The following is a 23,928-nucleotide window of genomic DNA, read 5'->3' as shown; positions in this document are numbered from 1 at the left end:
TCTACGAGTCTAGTTTCTACCTCATTTAACCGTTCGTCGATACAATATTGGAGTAGAGATATATTTGCATTTTTATGAGACCGCACAAGCAGCTCTCATGGGACCCACAAAGTCGGTGTAAAACTCCAGTTTGTATTTAAGGCAAGTCTAAGTCGTTTTAACTCATTTTTCTCGTCTAAAACAGTTCCTAAACCCTCCTAAATTCTCTCCAAGGGTTCCTCCATGATTCTAGGGGTGAAAACCTAGGATAAAAACATGAATCCAACGCTAAAATTCCCATGGTGCTTGCTAGATCGTAGTTCTTCATCTTATGGCTGTTTTGGAGAGTTCTTCAAAGGTAAGTAACCTATGATTTCATGTTGTTCGTGTTTATTAAGGTAATCATCAATCCCTACTTCATGCATATTAGATTTTCAAGGCGAACTACAAGTGTTTACACACTAACCTGAACACCAAAAATTAATTCAAGAAGAGAATACAACACCTATAGTATTGTGGTGTAATTGAGGATGGTTGTGGGCTATGCTTGACTGAAATTTTCTTGTTGTTTCTATTGTATAAGGTGAGTATAACATTCTACTACATTTTCTTGAAGTTGTTTGTGTGTTGGTTTCATTATTTGAGCAAAATACTACAAGAGGAGACTTGAAATAGTGTGAGATGTTATTGTTTTAATGGATTGTTTTTGGAAAGGTTGTTTCCATAAACTATAAATGGATAGAAATCCTCTAAAAAGTATTGGTTATTATACGGGATATATTACTAAGTTCATGAATGAATGATAATGGGGTTGAAGGGTGCTAAAGAGATTCAATCCGAGCTTGCCGCTTGTCGTGATATGTTGATGACCTGTTAATGGAATATTTTGTACCTATTATTGACGTTGTTCTTATTGTATTGCTCTAGTTATTTTTGTTGGTATATGGTATTGGGGAGGTCCTTGATACAGGGGAAATGCTGCCCAAATTTATATAAACGAGCTAGTAGTTTAAGTTGTGGACTTAGCCTTTACTCAATACCGATTTTGAATCTCCTTATGCTATGATAGATTGAGTTTAGTTGTTTGAAGAATTTCTTGGAAGGTATTAAGGACTCAAAGGAGTTAAGGCATGTTAAGGCTATCCCTTATTTCCTTTTGGCATGATCCATATGATACAAGGAAACGAGAAAACACACAACTTTCACAAATGACTCTATTCTTAGAAGTACTAGGTGAGCCTATGTTCTTGATTCCCCATGTGTCCTGTTATTATATCGTCTGTTTATGGGTCTTAGAAAATACGTAAGCTGATAAAGTTTATTTCATGATATTAACCAAAGGAATATTGATCTTATGACATTCAGAGAGATCTTATTGATCTATTTCATTATGCATTGTATTCATTTATACATGTATATTGACCCAAGACCAGATGACATTATATACGCGTATATTATATGTATATGGGTATGGAGAAAGGTTATGGCATTATATACACACCACAACATGATCACCTGGTATACATTGATGATTTCGCGCACAGAGGTCGTGATGATATGATGAGATGCACTCAAAGGCTTGATGATGTTATGTATGCATATACCTATGCATGATATGAAATTTATACACATATTCATGACATGAAATTTATACACATATGCATGACATTATAAATGTTTCATGATTCACAAAGCGATTCAGACTTATACGTTGTGTTCTTTACTCCATGTTTCTTTCATGTTTTTTATATACTGCTTTCATGCCTTACATACTTGGTACTTTATTCGTACTGGCGTTCCTTTTGCCTGGGTATGCTGCGTTTCATGCCCGCATGACCCGATAGATAGGTTGACAGTCCTCCTAGTAGGCTATCAGTTCAGCGGAAGGTGTTGATGGACTCCAATTGCTCCGGAATTGCCTATTTGGTCATTATGATTTAGACATGTATTGATTGGTATGGCGGGCCCCTATCCTGACCTATATAATGTTTATGTATTCTTAGAGGCTTGTAGATATATGTCATATAGATGGATACTTGTATGGCCTTATCGGCCTATGTTTTGAGTGTACAAATGATCATGTCGACCTTATAGACCCGTATGTCACATGTATAAGTTTCTATATCATGTTGGGCGGTCTTATGTCTAGTATTCCCTTATGTTTTATTCTGTTTATCTCATGATAGCCCTTCTGGCTCGTTTATCCGTGATGGTGTAATAAGAAAGATACGTTACATTGGTACTCGGTTGTGTAAGGCACCGGATGTCCGTCGCAACCTTCTGATTTGGGTCGTGACATGACTATCCCTCGAGCATAGGTTAAGTTACCGAGAATGAATAAAAGAATAAATCTTGAATAACCCCCATGGCTCCTCTCTTCTCGAGAGTCCGTACAAGGAATGGTGTATGAACAACTACCCCTCGAACACATGTTTAGTTCATGAGAAGGGGTATAAGAAAAAGTGAAAGCTTGATACAAATAAACGAATTTTTGTTCTACGTCTCGGAACTATATATCTCCATTTAATTTTAGTCATTAAATAAATGAAACTAGTTCGATGAATAACTATTCTTTTTCAGGGTAGAAGAAAAAGTTCTCGCGACTCACAAAATTTAATGGTTGTTGAACTAACGCGTTTAGGTTTCGGATGCTTTCTTCCGTGCCAACTGCCATATATCATTAAAGAAAAATAAAAAAGAGGATCTAAGGAATCATTGAAAGGGAACACTATTTTAATAGAAATATAAAAGGAATGCAAGAAGTTTAAATTCTGTTGGTAACTACATTTTTTGCACTATAATATAAATCTTTTGCACTATCATGTTAAAAGTTGACCTATGACTTAATTTGGGCATACCTAGAAATTTATTCTGTTAATTTGTCTTTTTTATCACAACTATGTGAAAGAAGCGTATGGGTCAAAATCCAGCTTAGGATATCAGGCGTGGGGAGGTCGTTAAGTGAGAAGACTATATTCGACTTGGGCAGCCAAGCCGAGGACGACTGAAGCCCAACAACGAGGAATCGCTGAGCATGCCATTGAAGTCGAGGTCGAGTAACGAAGAGTAGGAACAATGGCTAGTGTAGTCTTTGTACTAGCTATAAGAATATTCTCTTGAATATTCTCTTTGTTGTACTTTTTTAGGGTTTTTGGGGAACATCCCATATAAATAGAAAAGGGGAGAGAGGAAAAGAGGCACGTGAGATTCATTATGAGAAAAACTATTGTAAGAAGTTGACTCTTGAGAGAAAATACAAAAGTTTACCTTTTCACAGTGATTGATTTAATGGATTATTCTTACTTTACACTCACACGATCTAAGAAAGCATTGTTCATTTTCTTACTTATTGCCATATTTTGTTGTCAGGAGGAAGAATCTTCCACATCATTCGATATTTAGGTGAGTTGTTCTTCCTATTTACATTATTTGCCATTTTTCATATTTATTGCTCATCATTCATTCTTCATTTATTCTCCAAAGCATGCATTTAATAATCTAATAACCAATTCGGGGCATTAAGTAGACGGTACCATTTAAACATTTAGCTAGATCTAAGAATTATTATGCTTGACTATGATTCACCTTTCACCTTAGTTATCTTTTAATTAGTTTAACAAAGAGTGCCATACTTTTTGGTCAAATAAATTGGCGCCGTCTGTGGGGACTTTCTAGTCAAAATCATAGTGTTTCTAGATCTACAAAAACACACCAATAGCAAAATACAGGACTTTCTTACCCCTACTTGCATAATCTTAAATGGTAGGAAATGGGGAAGAAAGACTAAAAGTAGTGGCAGGCCTTACTACTAATCTCCTAAACACCATCAATGAAACTCACGGAGAGGACTAGGAGAACGTGACACCAAGTTCCTCACCCCGGCGAAGTGATTCACCCCCTTCTCATGGCATCGTTACCGCTTCTCATGGAAAGGGAGCCTCTACGTCCACTACGGAAGAAGCACCACCAGTGGTAAAAAATCTACTAGAAGCATGGCTAATGAATACACTGAATAGTATACTCAACAAACCCGCTCAGAGGGTGAGCAGAGAGGGTGTGCGAGTCGACATCGCCACAACAACCAATGAGCAACACACCCAGCCTTACCCGACAGGTATCACTCACTCTGTTAATTATGCAGGTAACGACGCCCTCGCTTCCATCCGTAGAAAAATTGCGGAGAAGGAGAATGAGAACAAAGCACTCCATGACCAAATGATAGAGCATCAAGAAAGGATAGATAAGATATTGGGCGCCCCAAAACTCCTACCAAAGCGGGATGCCAACCGATTTGTGGAACAACCATATAGCGACGAGGCCGCACCATATGCTATACCCAAAAAATTCAAGATGCCACCATACCTAAAGATATACGATGGTACAACGGACCTTGAGGATCACATCATTCACTACGTCACCGTAGTGAAAGGTAGAGACCTCGATAAAGAGCAGGTGCCATCTATTTTGGTGAAAAGGTTTGGTGAAACCCTAACCGGGGGAGCATTAACATGGTACTCGCAATTGCCCGCACGATCCATACAGGCATTTGAAGAAATGACCGAAAAGTTCATCACTGCCCATGCATGGGCCAAGAAAGCGGAAGCTGGGGTGAATGACATATTTGCCATCAGACAGTCACCTGGCGAATGGATTAGGGACTTCCTCGCCCGGTTCAACAGAGTGAGACTGACCCTTCCAAATGTATTAGAGGGGATGGTAGTAGCAGCTTTCCAAAATGGGCTGAACAGGAGCGGGTCGAGGGTGACCAAAAAACTATTGAACAGACTCATGAAGTACCCTCCCACTACTCGGGAAGAAATACATAATGCTTATTATGCCGAGGTGAGAGCGGACGAGGACGACCTTAATGGGATAACCCGGCGGTTGACGTCAGTCTAGATGGAGTTGAGAAAATACTGCAGAAACTACAACAGGAGGGATCATGCAGGTCTGCGCCTCATTGGCGAAAGACACCAGCCGTACATAAGAATGGCCACCGTACCACCTCCCCGTCACGGTGACGGCTCACCCAGGCCGCAAACAAGGACTTACCAAAGTGAAAAAGTTATGCCTCCACTGTTATCTACTCATAACTTCTGTGTTTCTCCTTCAAAGATAGTCTACGCTCTAGAGAAGCTTGGCCCTAAGGTGAAATGGCCACAAAAGATGAAGTCCAACCCAAACACCAGAAAATCGAATGCCCTCTGTGAATTCCACCAGGAATAAAGCCACAAAATAGAAGACTACATCGCCTTGAGACAGGTGGTAGTAAATATGCTTAACCAGGGGCATTTGAGAGAATTGATGAGTGACCAAGGAAGAGCAAACTTCGCTCGTGGACAAGAACAACACCAGAGGCTACCCAAACCACCTTCCCTAGTTCGGACCATTCAAATGATCATTGGAGGAGGGGACGACGCATCTATCAATAGCGTGAAGTTCACCACCCACAAACTCAAGCGGTCAATCACCCACGAATGGTATGACGAACTCGGAGAAAGTATCATCTCCGATAAGTCAGATACCCATGGTTTGGTCTTTCCTCACTATGACTCCCTTATCATTACTTTACGTGTTTTTGATACTGATGTAAGACGTATTATAGTCGATGATGGAAGTGGCGCGTGTATCATCCATCCTCAAATTCTCACCCAAATGAAGCTCTAGGATACGATAGTGCCACACTGCATCACGCTAATAGGTTTTAATCACGTTTCCCGTTCTGGCCGGTGGCGTCACCTTGGAGACCATGTTCCACATCATAGAATAAGATACGTCGTACAATGCCATCATAGGCTGATCATGGATACATGCCATGAAAGCCGTCCCCTCCAGTTTGTACCAAGTCATTAAAGTTCCCACCCCTAGGGAGTATTCTGCATTCGGGGAGAGCAACGTATGGCCGGAGAATGCTACCGCATCACCCAAGACTGCACATACACCCAACAATTGAAAGGAAAAGCCGAGGAAGTATAGCAATTAACACAGTCAGCGTCAGATGGTGATGAAAAGAAAGACGTCATAAGCGTCCCTGAAATCATAGAAGCCATAGGGGCAACCATAGAGGACCTCGACCCCGTCCAAATAGACGATGAAAACCACGACAAGAAAGCTTTCATTGGCCATAAACTCCAAGATCCAGGTAAATTTTACCAATTCTTAAAAATAACATAGACCTATTTGCTTTTTACCATACAGACATGCCAGGTATCCCAAAGGAGACAACAACTCACAAGTTAAACGTCGACCCATTTTACCCCTGGTAAGGCAAATTAGACGAAAGTTCAACTCTATAATAAACAGCAGTTTGTAAAGAGTTCGAGAAATTGTTAGTGAACAGTTTTATCAGAGAATCAAAGTACCCTCAGTGGGTCGCCAATGTGGTCATGGTGAAAAAGGAGAATGGTAAGTGGAGAATACGCGTGGACTTCACAGATTTGAACAAAGCTTGCGCAAAAGACTCGTTCCCGCTACCCCACATCGACCAACTCATCGATGCCAAAGCTGGGAACGAATTACTGAGTTTCTTGGATGCCTACTCGGGATACAACCAAATCCTCATGGAGGAGGAGGACCAGGAAAAAACCACCTTCATCACCCACCAGGAGACATATTGCTATAGAGTGATACCGTTCGCGTTAAAAAATGCGGGGGCAACATACTAGAGGCTAGTGATCAAAATGTTCAAATATCAACTCGGCAAGACCATGGAAGTATATATAGACGATATGTTGGTCAAGTCAAAGAGAAAGGAAGACCATATCGACCACATGAGGGAAGCCTTTGAATACTCAAAATGTACGGCATGAAATTAAACCTTAAAAATGTGCTTTTGGCGTGACATCTTGAAAATTTCTTGGCTTCTTGGTATCACAACGAGGTATCGAGGTCAATCCCAACCAAATCAAGGCCATAGAAGGAATCCCAAAAAATCTAACCAGTAAAAAGCAAGTGCAAAAGTTGACCGGCCGGATAGCCACCTTGTCAAGATTCATCTCGCGGTCCTCCGATAGGTGCCACAAATTTTTTGGCATACTCAAAAAGGATAACAAACTCCAATGGAATTCCGAGTGCATCTACACCTTAAAAGAACTAAAGGCCTACTTATCTTCGCCACCGTTGCTCTAAGGCAGAACTCGGAGAGCACCTCCTCGTCTACCTGGCCGTGTCCTACATTACAGTAAGTGCTGTCCTGGTACGAGAGAATAAAGGTACGCAATCTATGATCTATTACATTAGCAAAACTTTGGTCGACGCTGAAACGAGATACCCCCACCTCGAAAAGTTAGCTCTGGCCCTAGTCATAGCTTCACGAATGCTTAGACCTTATTTCCAGTGCCACCCATCTCGGTGGTCATGAATTTTCCTTTAAGTAATCTCTTGCACAAACCCAAATTGTTGGGCAAATTGGCCAAGTAGGCCATAAAGCTGAGCGAGCATGATATAACCTATCAGCCGCGAACAACGATAAAGTCGCAAGTTCTTGCCGACTTCGTCACTGACTTCAGTGCAAAGATAATGTCCTAATAGGCGAAATGGTTTACCAGTCCATACGATGCCCTGATATGACTAACAACAAGGCCGAGTATGAGGCAGTGATTGCAGGTGTCACGACCCAAATTCCATTATAGGTCGTGATAATGCCCAACACCGTTGTTAGGCAAGCCAACCCTAATCAACTAGTAAGTTCTCATTTATTTTACCAAAATAATCCCAACATTTTTAAATCTTAAACTTTTAAACAGTCGATAATCAATAAGTTTATAATAATAGAAATACATTCCCCAAAATAAAAGTCTACAATGTGTGTGCCAGGAACTAGTATCACAAGTACTAGGGCAACTAGTAGAATATACAACAAAATACCACTATCCTACTGCCTGGAATAAAATAGACAGTAAATAACAATAACAAAAGAAGAGACTCCGGCATGCTGTTGAATGGATCAGAAGGGGCAGCTCACCGTGAGATCTCGGTTAAGAATTAAGAACGCACGCCGGACGGGTAGCTAGATGCACCTGCCTCAGATCCTGTACATTTAATTACAGAAGCATAGTATGAGTACATAAATAATATGTATCTAGTCTAATCTCAAAGAAGTAGTGACGAGGGGTCGACTTGACACTCACTAGGGCCAACAATAATCATATTTAAGTGTTACATAAAGCTTATATAGCATGAATAGTAATAACAATTTAAGATCATGGAGAAGTAAGATATTCTTTCATAATTAACATGTTAAGCTCAGTCATATCATGTAACACTTACATTTCAAGCATTTAAGCAGTGTAAACCATGGAAGAATTTCAAAACATATAACATGCGCACATCATGTCGAGGTTGTACGACCTGGTCCAATGTAATATTAAACTGTTCACAGCCAGAGGGTCGAATGACGTGAACCATAAATGCATCTATTTACTACCGATGCGATCAGCCCGATCCACAAATAGAAATTTGTTATCAAGTAATCCCCCATTGCTCATTTATAGTCAAATAATTCATACAAGTTCCCAAGTAAGTGAATATAACCATCTATATTTGTTTACCAATTTCTAGCATGTCCTCCTAAGTGATCTTAATAGTAAGAAAGACGCAAGCATTTGCAAGTATAGCATGATACGGATCCTAAACTACCCGGACAATCAGCATAATAGTTGCTACGTACGGACTCTCATCACCACGTACGTACGTAGCCCCTACAGATAGTCACATACACTTATTTAGTTCACCTAAGGGATTAATTCCCTCTTACAAGATTAGAAATGAGACTTACTTCGTCCCAAAGCTTACTTCAAATCTCAAGAACGCGCTCAAACACTCAATTCGGAGCCGAACATTCCAAAATTAATCAAACGGGGTACGAGCTAGTCAATACAAACTCAAGAGTTCATATTCTAACTATTAAAGTAATTTCCCAACCCTAAATACAAGTTTCCTAACATTCATCCTCGGGCCCACGTGCCTGGATTCCTGAAATTCTTGAGGGAAGTTGTTACCCATAACCTAAGGATCAAGAATATATGATTTTTACATTAATCCATAACAAATTTCGTGGTTAAATCTTGTTTTTATCAAAACCCTAGGTTTTACTCTAAACTCACAATTTTCACTAATTTTCATGATGTAAACTACCCCTAAACTATGTATTATACTCACATTATGTAGAAATAACTTACCTCACATTATCCCCTCTTTGGAAGCTCCCAAATCACCCAACAAATGAATGAAATGTGTCAAAAATGACACACTTCCCATATTAAATGAAGGCACTGCCTTCAGCGATTTCCGCACCTACGGTTAGGGGACCGCATCTGCGAGGAAAGGTCCACATCTGCGGAATTTGACAGGGCTGGCTGGGGCTGCATCTGCGGTTTCACTTCTGCGGAAGAGTAGCCGCATCTGTGGTTCATGGGCTCCTCCCCTTGGGCCGCACCTGCGAAGGATTGACCGCTTCTGCGGTCTCGCAACTGCGGCTGGTCATCCGTAGGTGCGGTTATGATAGAGTCCTAGAGCTTCAGCTCCTTCCACAATTTTCTAACTCAACTCGAACCTCGTCCGATTGATGCTTGGGGCACCCGAGACCTCGACCGAAACTACTGACAAGTTCAAAATGATAAAATGTACTCGCTCGAACCCTCCGAACACCGGAAACAACATTAAAACTAGGAATCACATCCTAAAACCAATTGATTCAAACTTATGAACTTTAGGCTCTTCAATTTACTTCCAACGTGCCGAAACGTACTTATACTACTCAGATTGACACCAAGTTTTGCGTGCAAGTCTTAAATGCCATTATGGAACTATTCCCATCTCGAAATTCCGTTCGGACCTTGATAACATAAAAACCCGCTCCAAATCAAATTCAAAGAACTTCTAAAATCATCAAGGACCAACTTTCACTATTATGCGCTAAAACGCTCTCAGGTCATCCAAAACTCGATCGGAACATATGCCCAAGTCCGAAATCATCATACGAACCTATTGGAACCGTCAAATCCTGATTCCGAGGTGGTTTACTCAAAATATTGACCGAAGTCAAACTTGGCCTTTTAAGCCAACCTTAAGGAACCAAGTGTTCCGATTTCAACCCAATCTCTTCCAAATCCCAAACCAACCATCCCTGCAAGTCATAAATTTGTTAAAGCAAGTACGGGAAGTCCTATTTAGGGAAACGAGGTTCTAGAAAGCAAAATGACCAATCGGGTTGTTACATTCTCCACCTCTTAAACAAATGTCTGTCCTCAAACGAGTTTAGATTCATACCAGAAGTGCTAAACAAGTGTGGATATCAGCTCCGCATGTCCTTCTTGGACTCCTAGGTCGCCTCCTCGACTAGTTGGCCCTTCCACTGGACCTTTACAACAAAAATCCTCTTGGATCTCAACTGGCGATCATGTCTATCAACAATGGCAACTGGCTCCTCCTCATTACCCAAATTCTCATCTAGCTAAATAGTACTGAAGTCTGACACATGAGAAAAGTTGACGTGATACTTCAAAAGCATAGACACGTGAAAAACTGGATGAACCCCTGATAGGCTGGGAGGTAAAATAAGCTCATAAGAGACCTCCCCAACTCGCCTCAATACCTCAAATGGGCCTATAAACCTTGGGCTCAACTTGCCCTTCTTCTCGAATCTCATAATACCCTTTATCGGCGAGACTTTCAAGAGAACCTTCTTACCGACCATGAATGATACAATCACTCGCCTTCTGATCCGCGTAACTCTTTTGTCTGGACTGTGGTGTGCAAAGTCTTTCCTGAATCAACTTTACCTTTTCCAAGGCATCTTTTACCAAGTCTGTACCATACAACTTAGCCTCACCTGGCTCAAACAACTCAATAGGAGAACGACATTGCCGACCATATAAAGTCTCAAAAGGAGCCATCTCGATGCTGGACTAATAGTTGTTGTAAGCTAACTCGGCCAAAGGCAAGAACTGATCCCACTGACCTCCGAAGTGAATCACACATCCTCTAAGCATGTCCTCCAAAATCTGAACTGTCCGCTCCGATTGCCCGTCAGTCTGTGGTTGAAACGCGGTGCTGAGCTCTACACGGGTCCCCAACTCACTCTGTACGGCTCTCTAGAAATGGGAAGTGAACTGAGGGCCTCTATCTTTTATGATGGAAATAGGAACACCGTGCAACCGAACTATCTCCCGAATGTAGATCTCAGCCAACCTCTTTGAAGTATAAGTAGTCAAAATTGGAATAAAGTGTGCTGACTTGGTCAATGATAATCAGCTTAATGTATGCATATTTTGCTATAAATCGCCTCATATTTTGCTCATGACTTGATGATTTGAGATGTTTAATATGATGATTTGTGCTAAATTGTGGTATTTCTATGTGTAGGAATCATTCGGATGCAATTTGGGATGAAATGGCACGAATTGGAGCAAAATGGGGACACAAAGGCAAAAAGTGAAATTTGAGGGCCACATCCAGCGTGGGGCGCAGTTTACAGTAGCTGAAATTTTTTAGCGCCAGGGCCCCACGCTACCCTGGATGCTTGAGACGTGAATATGTCCTATTTCAACTAGGACTCGGTTATTTTGACCCTAAGATGCCTCCAACTGATATAAAAGCCAACCTAAACCTATTTTGAAAGGGATGATGTGATTTTTAGAGGAGAACAAAAGTATGAAACACTCGGGAGGATATTTTTAAGAGGAAAACACAAGCACAGAGCTGCCGTGAAGGCCGAGTTTCATCTTTTCTTTCACCAAACTTAGTAATTCTTATGTTTCTTTGTATGATTTGTTGTTTGGCTACCATGTCTATGTGGATCTAATCTTCACGTTCTAGGGTATTGGTTCTTTCATGACTATTGTTATTCGGATATTGGTTTTGCTTTCTTGATTTATCGTATTGGTTTATTTGTTCAATCTTGTGCTTAATTATTTGATTGCTTGATCACCAATTGAATACTATCTATGAATCTAGAGTTGAACTCGAAAGTGGGAATTCTAGATTGCTTATAGGATTGAGTAGAGCAAGTTCTTGAACCTGGGCATCGGGGAATGGATTTGCGGTTAGGATAGACATATATCTAATACATATACCTAATTTCCTTGCTTGGTTGATTTACAGGAATTATAAATGCGTTCTTGTTAGTTCTAATTCCATAAATATATAGGCGTTAGGTTAGCTTGAATAGGTGAGTAAGAACTCGACAGATTCTTATGAGCAATATTAACCATGTCAACCAATAAACTAGATAATTTAATTAGTCAATTCAATTGAAGAATAAAATATGATTGATAGATAGCCCATAACCCAAGATTATTTACATCACATTGATAACGTAAAAATCTTCTCTTCCTCTGTTCAAAGTTCATTATTAGTTTTTCTTTATTTTAATCAGTTAGAATCAAATACTTCTAGGCTAATCCTTGTTTAGATAACTAGGAAAGTCTAATTTAGTTAATAGTTAATCATAAGTTCTCGTGGGTTCGACATCCGACTTTTAGTCATTTTATTACTTGACGACCGCGTATACTTGCGTGCGCATTTGGCTGCAACAAATTTTTGGCGCCGTTGCCGGGGACTTAAAAATTAGCTATTTTTCTAGATTAGGCTTTCAATTTTATCCATTTTTTGTATATATTTTTATTTTTATAAATATTTGATATTTTCTCTTAGTGTGTTTCTAGTTCTCTCAACATGACATCTAGGGATAAAATATACAGAGGTAAGGTTATTGACAAAGACGCTTAGTTGGCGGAAGACTTTTATGGCCCATATTTTTGGGCTTGTCATGACCTGACCTCTTGGAGATCTGAATTTGAATATGGGAGTAAGGGGTTGGTATTGGAATAGATATTCTCGATTAGGCGAAAATGCGGAATGGCATTGTCTCTTAACAACGTTGGTGAATGATTTGTCTAAGGAGAGAGATGAACTTGCGCATAAAATTGATAATTTTGGCTTGGCTGTACATAATTTAGATGCAAATTTAAGTGCAAAGGTTGATGTGTATAATGCCCAACAATTTAATAATGATTTGTATGAAGCTGAAAAAAATCTTCTAGACCAAATTGAGGAGCTAAAACGAGAATACCAATCACTAGACCATGTTTTTCTTGAGGATGCCAATATTGAGAAGAGTGCTCTAGAGTCATGTGAGTGGGTAGATAACATTACTTTGAGAGACTTGAGTGTGTGTAAATATGGGGATGCAAATAGTAGTAAAATTCATGAGTTATGGAGCATTAGACCTCATTCCAATCATTTTTTCACATTGTGTTTAGATAGTAAGATAGTAATCGAGCCATTTGAGCGTATGAGAGAGTCAAAGGGTGAGTATGAGAGTGTCTATATTCTTGAATTTGTTGTGCTAAAAAGCGAAAATTACATTCCTTATCTAAAGGCCGAGAAATGCAGAGTAAAAAAATTTATTACTTGGCCTGGTTATCTTTGTAACCCCACCAAAAGAGCATAGCCACAGGCTGGATGCCATGTTAGGGGTATAATTCATAAGTTCAAGGTGAAGACAAAAATTAGTTCAAGTCGTACCATGACTTTAAATTAGGCGCTTGTTGGGAGGCAACCCGGCTTTATTGCTTTCTTTTAATTTTGTTTATTTTTTTTATTTTATTATTTTTCTATTATTTTTGTAGTGTTATTTTATTTTGTAGGATTATGAGCATAGGGAGTAAAGCCATAGGAAGCGTGCAAAAGAGAGCCAGATGGTTGGAACTAGTGTGAGGTACCCGCACAAAGGACCATCCTTGGGAGAAGTCTGAGTACCCTGTGAGCTGTTATTGCTTCGGCCTTTGGCCTTTTAGGGAGTTTCTTGTCCATCCTTGTTATTTTTATTTTATTTATGCATTAGGGACACTGTACTCTTTTGAGTGTGGGATGGGAGAATTCCTTTGGATAATTAGCTTTTTAGTATTTTAGCTTCTTATTTTTGTTTTCGTAGTTGTGTAGTATTTTAGTAGCTTAATTTATTATTTTAATATGAAAAATAAAAAAAATCAAAAAAGGTAGAAAAATTAGACTTTTCCTGATAATGGATCTCCTAGACAGTTTTCTTGAGGGATTAAAGTCTAAATAAAAAACACAAAAACATGTCTTTTAGCTTTCTTTAGGTAGTAATAATCCCCCATGATTTTTATTTGTGCCTCGGTTCTTTTCCGTAGGATGTAGTTTGAACCAGGTAGTTTTTTTAGAGTAGATTAGGATTTAGGGAATAAAAGGAGGAAGAATGATGAAACTAGGCGCCCTTGACTTGTTTGATAGTAGCATATTTAGGCTTTGGCACGTGTAGAATCTTCTCTATGATTTGAAATTATTGATGCCTTGCTTAGTTAGATATCATGTTTTGTGATGAATAAGTCTCATTTTCTTGACTTGTGTTCACTTTGTGCTTAATGCTTAATATCTCGTGGCTCCGTGAATACTTGCATTGTTTGAGAGTCGGAATGAGACCTTCCATAGTTAGTCATGTGCCATATGTGGTGAAGTTTTTGTGTAGTCCATGTATTGTACTTGTGCCTAGAACTTGCCTGGTATGTGAGTTGAAGCGAAATATTAGGTGATGGTCAGTTTGAAAAATAATTTTAGGGTTTCTTTGATCTTTTTTGAGCTTTATTGCTTACCATGAATAAAATATATCCTTAGTTAACCCTTTTGAGCCTATAGACTTTTATTTGGCACCCACATTACAAGCCTATACTCTTTTTGTTTGTAAATTGACAATGTTTTGATCCTTTTACATCTTAAAGAACTTTAATAGGAAAATGAGAGCTAAAAGAAGTAAGAAGGGACTAAGTGTGGGGTGACTTTTGAGTGGAACCAATGAAAGGAAGAAGGTGCACCTATTTTATAAAATAATATACCACTAGCGGAAATTGAAAAAGAAAAACAGAGAGAAAAATCTGGAAAAAAGAAGAAAAAAGATATAGATGAATAAATTGTTGCCTTGTTCTTGCTAGTGGGTATAAATTAAAGTAGTGATTACAGAAAGAGGGAACATTGTTGGGGGTGATTGTAATTGTGAAATTAAAGTGGATTGTGGAATTTCCGCTTAAGTTATCATGTGATGTGTTAAAGTGCTAAGGAGCTTGAACCACTATTCCTAAATATATCCTACCCCTCCCTTAGACCACATTACAACCATGAAAAAGTCCTAATTGATTTTAGATCGAGCGAGCTTACATTAGCGGATATTTACATTAAGGGCAAGCTTATGGTGCCAATTACATGCATGTGACTTCTTTTGTGAGAGGGAGAAATTTTCTTTGATATATGTGAGCATAAGATTCAAATGTGTGGATTGATTTTACTCTCTTTGCTTTTGCTGTGAGGGCACATGGTTATACGAGGGATAGGTAATATTATTAGCTTTCTCTACGATGTTGGGTGTTCAAGTCACGAGTACATTGTAACATTGAGTCGGTTTGTGAGGCTAGGATTGTTATGAGCATATTGTTTTTGTTTAAATATTTTTGAAGTATGGAATAAGTTAAAGGGAAGTGTGTGGTGATTGCATATGCTAGAGTTTAATTGTTGCTATCAACGATGGTCATTGATGTAGAGTGCTCAAAAATAGAGTTATTTGTTGATTGATTTACAAGAATTATAAATACATTCTTGTTAGTTGTGAGGGCAAAAATAGAGTTATAAATGACTTGGTCAACATGTCGACAATGACCTAAACTGCATCAAACTTCCGCAATATCTGCGGCAACCCAACTACGAAGTCCATAGTAATGCGCTCCCATTTCCAATTAGGTATAGGTGATAACTAGGGATTTTGATACATTTTATACTCATTCATGCTTAATTTTGATTAGAGATGTGTACAAAATAGTCCCAAAAGGCTCAAGTTGTGCTTGATTGCAGGTTTGATCAATAAGGTGACAAGATGTCAAAGATCAGCTCAAAAAAGAGTGAAACTTGCACAAGTACCAAGACAAGACAAAGCTAAGGAAAAACAGGGCCAGTGCGGCCGCACACCATTCTGTGCGGTCCGCACAAGTGAAGTTCAGAGAGGTTGCTATTCAAGCACAAAGGCAATGCGACGCAAGGGGTATATGCGATCCGCATTGGGATCAATGCGGCTGCACTCAATTTAGTGCGGTCCGCAGAGCCAAGGTTCAGAGAGTTGCTAGTTCCAAGTTTAAAGCCCAATGCAGTCCGCACTCCATTTCATGGGGACCGTACTAGAAGCCACCGCGGCCGCACTCAATTCTGTGCGGTCCGCATTGCCCAAGTTCAGAGAGCCATTTATTCAAGATCAGATCCCTAGTGCGACTGCACGTGATTTTGTGCGGTCCGCACTAACCTCGCAAGGGTATTTTTGTCCAGATTTTTTAGCTTAGTATAAATAGCTTCTTTTTCCATTATTAGGTCATCAATTAGTTTGTACTGAAGGTTGCGCTCATGACTTCGATGGTTTTAGCTGTTTTGAGTAATTTTAGCTTTATTTCAACATTGAATCTTCAAGTTTAATTTAGCAATTAATTAATATGAGTTTTTACTCATCTATTTCTTTATTTTTTTCTCTAATTATGAGTAGCTAGACCCATACGCTAGGGTTGTGGCTCTACCCTAGTATGGGTAATTGATGGGTCTTGTGTTATAGGGCTTGACAGATTTTGAGTGTTTGATATTTGGACTAATTTCATGTTTAATTGCTGAATTAGTGGTTGCAAACACTAGTTTGTGTTTAGTTAACTTTGGTTCTTCTTGAGAAAGAGAGCCTAATTCTCTGAAATTGGTCCAACAAGGAATTGGGGCGTACTCAAGAGATTGATAGCCCTAATTAAAGGGTTAAACCTAGAGATAGTAATACCTGACTTGAACCTAGATTGCTTGTGCAAATTTGCATACCAAATTGGTCATGAGAGGGTCAATTTGGGCAAAATCACTCGAACTACCGAGAGGTGTAGGGTGAGTAGAATTGTGCAATGGTTATATCATACTCCCCAAATGTGACAATCATGCCTTAGACTCAAGTATCCGTCAATTGACCACCTAGGCGAAAGTTACTACCCTAGTGCCTTTTATCCATTTAAACAACCCGCAATAGTTTAATCTTAGCTTATTTTAGTTTAATTGATCATAGTAGTTCTATACAATTAGAAGTAAATCAAAACCCAAAATGTTTAGAAGTGCAATCAAGAGCAAATACACAACTCCACTTTAGATAGACACCCGACTCCAACTTCTAGCTCCCTGTGAAAATCAATCCCGACCTTAATCGGGTAAAAGCTGCTTCGACCTCTCTCATTGCTCAATAGTTGTGCAGGGTTGGCCTCGATCACTTTTTGTGGTATTTTGTCCAGATTTTTTAGCTTAGTATAAATATCTTCTTTTCCCATTTTTAGGTTATCATATAGTTTGTACTGAAGGCTGCGCTCGTGACTTCGATATTTTTAGCTGTTTTGAGTAATTTTAGCTTTATTTCAACATTGAATCTTCCAGTTTAATTTAGCAATTAATTAATATGAGTTTTTCTTCATCTATTTCTTTGTTTTCTTCTCTAATTATGAGTAGCTAGACCCATAAGCTAGGGTTGTGGCTCAACCCTAGTGTGGGTAATTGATGAGTCTTGTGTTTTAGAGCTTGATTGATTATGAGTGTTTGATATTTGGACTAATTTCATGTTTAATTGCTGAATTAGTAGTTGCAAACACTAGTTTGTGTTTAGTTGACTTTGGCTCTTCTTGAGAAAGAGAGCTTAAGTCTCTGAAATTGGTCCAACAAGGAATTGGGGAGTACTCAAGAGATTGATAGCCCCAATTAAAGGGTTAAACCTAGAGATAGTAATACCCGACTTGAACCTAGATTGCTTGTGCAAATTTGCATACCTGATTGGTCTTGAGAGGGTCAATTTGGGCAAAATCACTCGAACTACCGAGAGGTGTAGAATGAGTAGAATCATGCAATGTTTATATCATACTCCCCAAATATGACAATCATGCCTTAGACTCAAGTATCCGTCAATTGACCACCTAGGCGAAAGTCACTACCCTAGTGCCTTTTATCCATTTGAACAACTCGCAATAGTTTAATCTTAAATTATTTTAGTTTAATTGATCATAGTAGTTCTATACAATTAGAAGTAAATCAAAACCCAAAATGTTTAGAAGTTCAATCAAGAGCAAATACACAACTCCACTTTAGATAGACACCCGACTCCAACTTCTAGCTCCCTGTGAAAATTGATCCTGACCTTAATCGGGTAAAAGCTGCTTCGACCTCTCTCGTTACTCAATAGTAGTGCAGGATTGGCCTCGATCACTTTTTGTGGTATTTTGTCCAGAATTTTTAGCTTAGTATAAATAGATTCTTTTCTCATTTTAGGTTGTCAGATAGTTTGTACTGAAGGTTGCGCTCGTGACTTCGATATTTTTAGTTGTTTTGAGTAATTTTAGCTTTATTTCAACATTGAATCTTCCAGTTTAATTTAGCAATTCATTAATATGAGTTTTTCTTCATCTATTTCTTTGTTTTCTTCTCTAATTATGAGTAGCTAGACCCATAAGCTAGGGTTGTGGCTCTACCCTAGTATGGGTAATTGATGGGTCTTGTGTTATAGGACTTGACTGATTATGAGTGTTTGATATTTTGACTAATTTCATGTTTAATTGCTGAATTAGTGGTTGCAAACACTAGTTTGTGTTTAGTTAACTTTGGTTCTTCTTGAGAAAAAGAGCCCTATTCTCTGAAATTGGTCCAACAAAGAATTGGGGTGTACTCAAGAGATTGATAGCCCCAATTAAAGGGTTAAACCTAGAGATAGTAATACCCGACTTGAACCTAGATTGTTTGTGCAAATTTGCATACCCAACATGAGAGGGTCAATTTGCATACCCAACATGAGAGGCCGCACTCAATTCTGTACGGTCCGCATTGCCCAAGTTCAGAGAGCCATTTATTCAAGATCAGATCCCTAGTGCGACTGCACGTGATTTTGTGCGGTCCGCACTAACCTCGCAAGGGTATTTTTGTCCAGATTTTTTAGCTTAGTATAAATAGCTTCTTTTTCCATTTTTAGGTCATCAATTAGTTTGTACTGAAGGCTGCACTCATGACTTCGATAGTTTTAGCTGTTTTGAGTAATTTTAGCTTTATTTCAACATTGAATCTTCAAGTTTAATTTAGCAATTAATTAATATGAGTTTTTACTCATCTATTTCTTTATTTTTTTCTCTAATTATGAGTAGCTAGACCCATAAGCTAGGGTTGTGGCTCTACCCTAGTATGGGTAATTGATAGGTCTTGTGTTATAGGGCTTGACTGATTATGAGTGTTTGATATTTGGACTAATTTCATGTTTAATTGCTGAATTAGTGGTTGCAAACACTAGTTTGTGTTTAGTTAACTTTGGTTCTTCTTGAGAAAGAGAGCCTAATTCTCTGAAATTGGTCCAACAAGGAATTGGGGCGTATTCAAGAGATTGATAGCCCTAATTAAAGGGTTAAACCTAGAGATAGTAATACCTGACTTGAACCTAGATTGCTTGTGCAAATTTGCATACCTGATTGGTCTTGAGAGGGTCAATTTGGGCAAAATCACTCGAACTACCGAGAGGTGTAGAATGAGTAGAATCATACAATGTTTATATCATACTCCCCAAATGTGACAATCATGCCTTAGACTCAAGTATCCGTCAATTGACCATCTAGCGAAAGTCACTACCCTAATGCCTTTTATCCATTTGAATAACTCGCAATAGTCTAATCTTAGCTTATTTTCATTTAATTGATCATAGTAGTTCTATACAATTAGAAGTAAATCAAAACCCAAAATTTTTAGAAGTGCAATCAAGAGCAAATACACAACTCCACTTTAGATAGACACCCGACTCCAACTTCTAGCTCCTTGTGAAAATCGATCCCGACCTTAATCGGGTAAAAGCTGCTTCGACCTCTCTCATTGCTCAATAGTAGTGCAGGGTTGGCCTCGACCACTTTTTGTGGTACTTTGTCCAGATTTTTCAGCTTAATATAAATAACTTCTTTTCCCATTTTTAGGTTATCAGATAGTTTGTACTGAAGGCTGCGCTCGTGACTTCGATATTTTTAGCTGTTTTGAGTAATTTTTGCTTTATTTAAACATTGAATCTTCAAGTTTAATTTAACAATTAATTAATATGAGTTTTTCTTTATATATTTCTTTGTTTTCTTCTCTAATTATGAGTAGCTAGACCCATAAACTAGGGTTGTGGCTCAACCCTAGTGTGGGTAATTGATGGATCTTGTGTTTTAGGGCTTGATTGATTATGGGTGTTTGATATTTGGACTAATTTCATGTTTAATTGCTGAATTAGTGGTTGCAAACACTAGTTTGTGTTTAGTTGACTTTGGTTCTTCTTGAGAAAGAGAGCTTAAGTCTCTGAAATTGGCCCAACAAGGAATTAGGGCGTACTCAAGAGATTGATAGCCCCAATTTAAGGGTTAAACCTAGAGATAGTAATACCCGACTTGAACCTAGATTGCTTGTGCAAATTTGCATACCCAATTGGTCATGAGAGGGCCAATTTGGACAAAATCACTCGAACTACCAAGAGGTGTAGAGTGAGTAGATTCGTGCAATGGTTATATCATACTCCCCAAATGTGACAATCATGCTTTAGAATCAAGTATCCGTCAATTGACCACCTAGGCGAAAGTCACTACCCTAGTGCCTTTTATCTATTTGAACAACTCGCAATAGTTTAGTCTTAGCTTATTTTAGTTTAGTTGATCATAGTAGTTCTATACAATTAGAAGAAAAGCAAAACCCAAAATGTTTAGAAGTGCAATCAAGAGCAAATACACAACTCCACTTTAGATAGAAACTCGACCCCAACTTCTTGCTCCCTGTGGAAATCGATCCCGACCTTAATCGAGTAAAGCTGCTTCGACCTCTATTCCTACTCAATAGTAGTGAGGGTTGGCCTCGATCACTTTTTGGCGCCGTTGCCGATTATCTAACGGTTTTGGCTATCTATCTGAATAGTTTTGTGTATTGTTATTCTTTCCTTCTGTGTTACTAATTTGTTTGTGTCACAACTTGAGGTATAAAATGGCAGCAAACTTAAACAATGCACCTCTTGGAGATCTTCTACCAGGGGAGGAAGTAGATGATAATGTTGAAGATGAGGTCCCTGTTGTGCCTCACGGACAAAGGAGAGGCCGCCAGGCCAATGATAATATTCCAGACCCTCCCCCACCACCTCCAAGAGTGACTCTTAGAGTGCTTTCGAACCAAGGCTGTGCAAGTGCTATTGTCCCACCCCGAATCAGGGCGGGCAATTTTCACATAACCAATGTGATGCTGATATTGCTAGAGCAGCATGGGTATTTCACGGGCGCTGCAAATCAAAATGCTTACAAACCTCTCAAGGGGTTCGTGGATACATGTTGGGGGAGCAAGCAAACTAATGTGCCCGAGGATTCTCTTCGATTGAGACTCTTCCCATTCTCACTTAGAGGGAAGGCATTCCCAACCATTCCATCACTACTTGGGATGAGTTGCCGGACAAGTTCATTGCAAAAAGTTTCTCATCGGGGTATATCGCTGCATTGAGAGATGAGATATTGGTCTTCAAGCAAGAGCCCACGAAACCTTTGCATGAGACTTGGGAGCATTATAGAACAATGGTGAAGGAATGCCCCAACAATGATATAACCGAGGCGATGATCCAACAAACCTTCTACTGGGGAATTAACATAACAAACCAATGCATAGTGAACCAACTTGTTGGGGGAACTTTTTGAAGCTGTCTTATAATGAGGCTTGTGACATTCTTGACGAGATGACTGACACGTCTTCTGCGTGGCAAAGTAGAGCCAACGTGCCCAGTTGCAAGGAGTTACATGATCATGGGCAGGCTATAGCTGAGTTGACAACTACTATGAACCAACTAGCAAAGAAACAATTGCAACAAGTTCAAAATCCTTGCCAAGTGAATGCCATGGAGGGTGTTAACATTCTTGTAAACAAAAGAAGACAAAGAGGTCAACAAAACCAAGGGAATCCGGAGCAATTTGACAATGATTGTGGTGGATTTCAAGATGATGGTTTTGATGGATAGAGGTGCAATATGTGAATAATTATCAAGGTTAAAGGGGCAATTCTTCCAACCAACAACGACGAAGACCCCAAGGTAATTGGGGAAATCAACAACAACAAGGCAATGGTAATTGGGGGAACAATAACCAAAACTCCAACTAGGGCAATCAGAACAACAATCAAAACAATCAATGAAATTGGAATGGTAATAACAATTGGGGTGGCAACAACAATCAAGGTGGATGGAACAATGGAAACCAAAGCAATTGGGGGCAAGGCTTTCAAAGTCCCCCAATGTACCAACAACCGAACAATCCACCCCTTTCCATCTCAAGGTCCTAGTTCTTCTAGTAATGATATGGGGAGAATTGAAAAGATGTTCGAATAGATGATGAAAAAGAGTGCAGATTCTGACGCTCAGTTGTCTTTCCACAATACCTCGATTCAGAATTTGGAGGTTCAGTTGGGCCAAATCTCACAGTCCTTGAACACTCGCCCTAAAGGTGCTCTACCAAGTGATACGGTAGTGAACCCGAAGGGTGGGAACAATCATGTTATGGCGGTAACTACAAGGAGTGGACGAGGCGGTGACGTGAATGCCTCCAAACAAAAGCAAATTTTGAGTGATGATGTTGAGTTGCAAGAAGATGAAGTTCCTTTGGTGGTTGAAAATGTGATTGATGAAAATGTGAATGAAGAAGTGAGGATTGATATTCAAGGTACCGAGGTGGAAACTCAGAATGATGTGAACCCGTCTAGGGAACACATAATGGACATGACAGAGCCGGTTATGCCTAAAGCCAAGGCTCCTTTGCCAAGGCCACCTCCATATTATCCTCAAAGGCTCGCAAAGCAGAAAAATGAGAATCAGTTTAAAAAGTTCATTAACATGATGAAGAACTTATCCATTACTGTGCCTTTGGTGGAGGCTCTTGAACAAATGCCGGGTTATGCTAAATTTATGAAGGACTTGGTGACAAAGAAGCGGTCTATGGATTGTGAAACAATAAAACTGACTCACCAAATTAGTGTAATAGTGCATTCAATGGCCCCGAAACTTGAAGATCCTAGTGCTTCACCATTCCTTGCACCATTGGGAGTGTGGATTTTGCCAAAGCTCTATGTGACTTGGGGGCTAGTATTAATTTGATGCGCTACTCGATTTTCAAAACTTTGGGTATTGGGCAACCTAGGCCGACTTCCATGAGATTACAAATGGCGGATAGAACGATGAAGAGACCATTGAGTATTATTGATGTTGTGCTTGTCCGGGTGGACAAATTTATCTTGCCAGCTGACTTTGTGATCTTGGATTGCGAGGTGGATTATGAAGTGCCTAACATATTGGAGAGACCTTTCCTTGCTACGGGGAAGGCCTTAGTTGATATGGAAGTAGGGGAACTCACCTTTCGGGTGGGTGATGAAAATGTGGTCTTTCATGTGTGCAAATCAATGAAGCAGCCCAACAGTACCAAGGTGTGCTCTTTTGTGGACCTTGTCATAGCAGTGATAGTTGATGACACCAGTGCAATGATCAACGTGGAGGACCCATTAGAGGCCGTACTATTCAATCTTGATGTCAATGATGATGAGGGCCGAGTGGAGTGCGAGAATGCTTTACATGGAATGGGCTCTTACTCATATGAGCCTAGAAAATTATCTTTGGACCTTGAAAATAGGAAGACACCACCAAAAAAACCTTCAATTGAGGAGCCTCCGGTGTTGGAGTTGAAATCGTTGCCTTCATACCTCAGGTATGAGTTCTTAGGCTCAAATTCTACTTTGCCAGTTATTCTTTCCTCTTGTCTTATTAACATGAAGGTTGATGCCACATTGGCAGTGCTTCAAAAGCGGAAAAAGGCGATTGGATAGACTTTAGCTAATATTCGGGGGATAAGCCCCGCATTCTGTATGCATAAAATTATT

This window comes from Nicotiana tabacum, chromosome 6 (genome assembly GCF_000715075.1).
Source record: "Nicotiana tabacum cultivar K326 chromosome 6, ASM71507v2, whole genome shotgun sequence".
In the NCBI taxonomy this organism is placed as follows: domain Eukaryota; kingdom Viridiplantae; phylum Streptophyta; class Magnoliopsida; order Solanales; family Solanaceae; genus Nicotiana; species Nicotiana tabacum.
The sequence above is the reverse complement of the archived record's forward strand: the minus strand, read 5'-3'. Positions refer to the sequence as shown.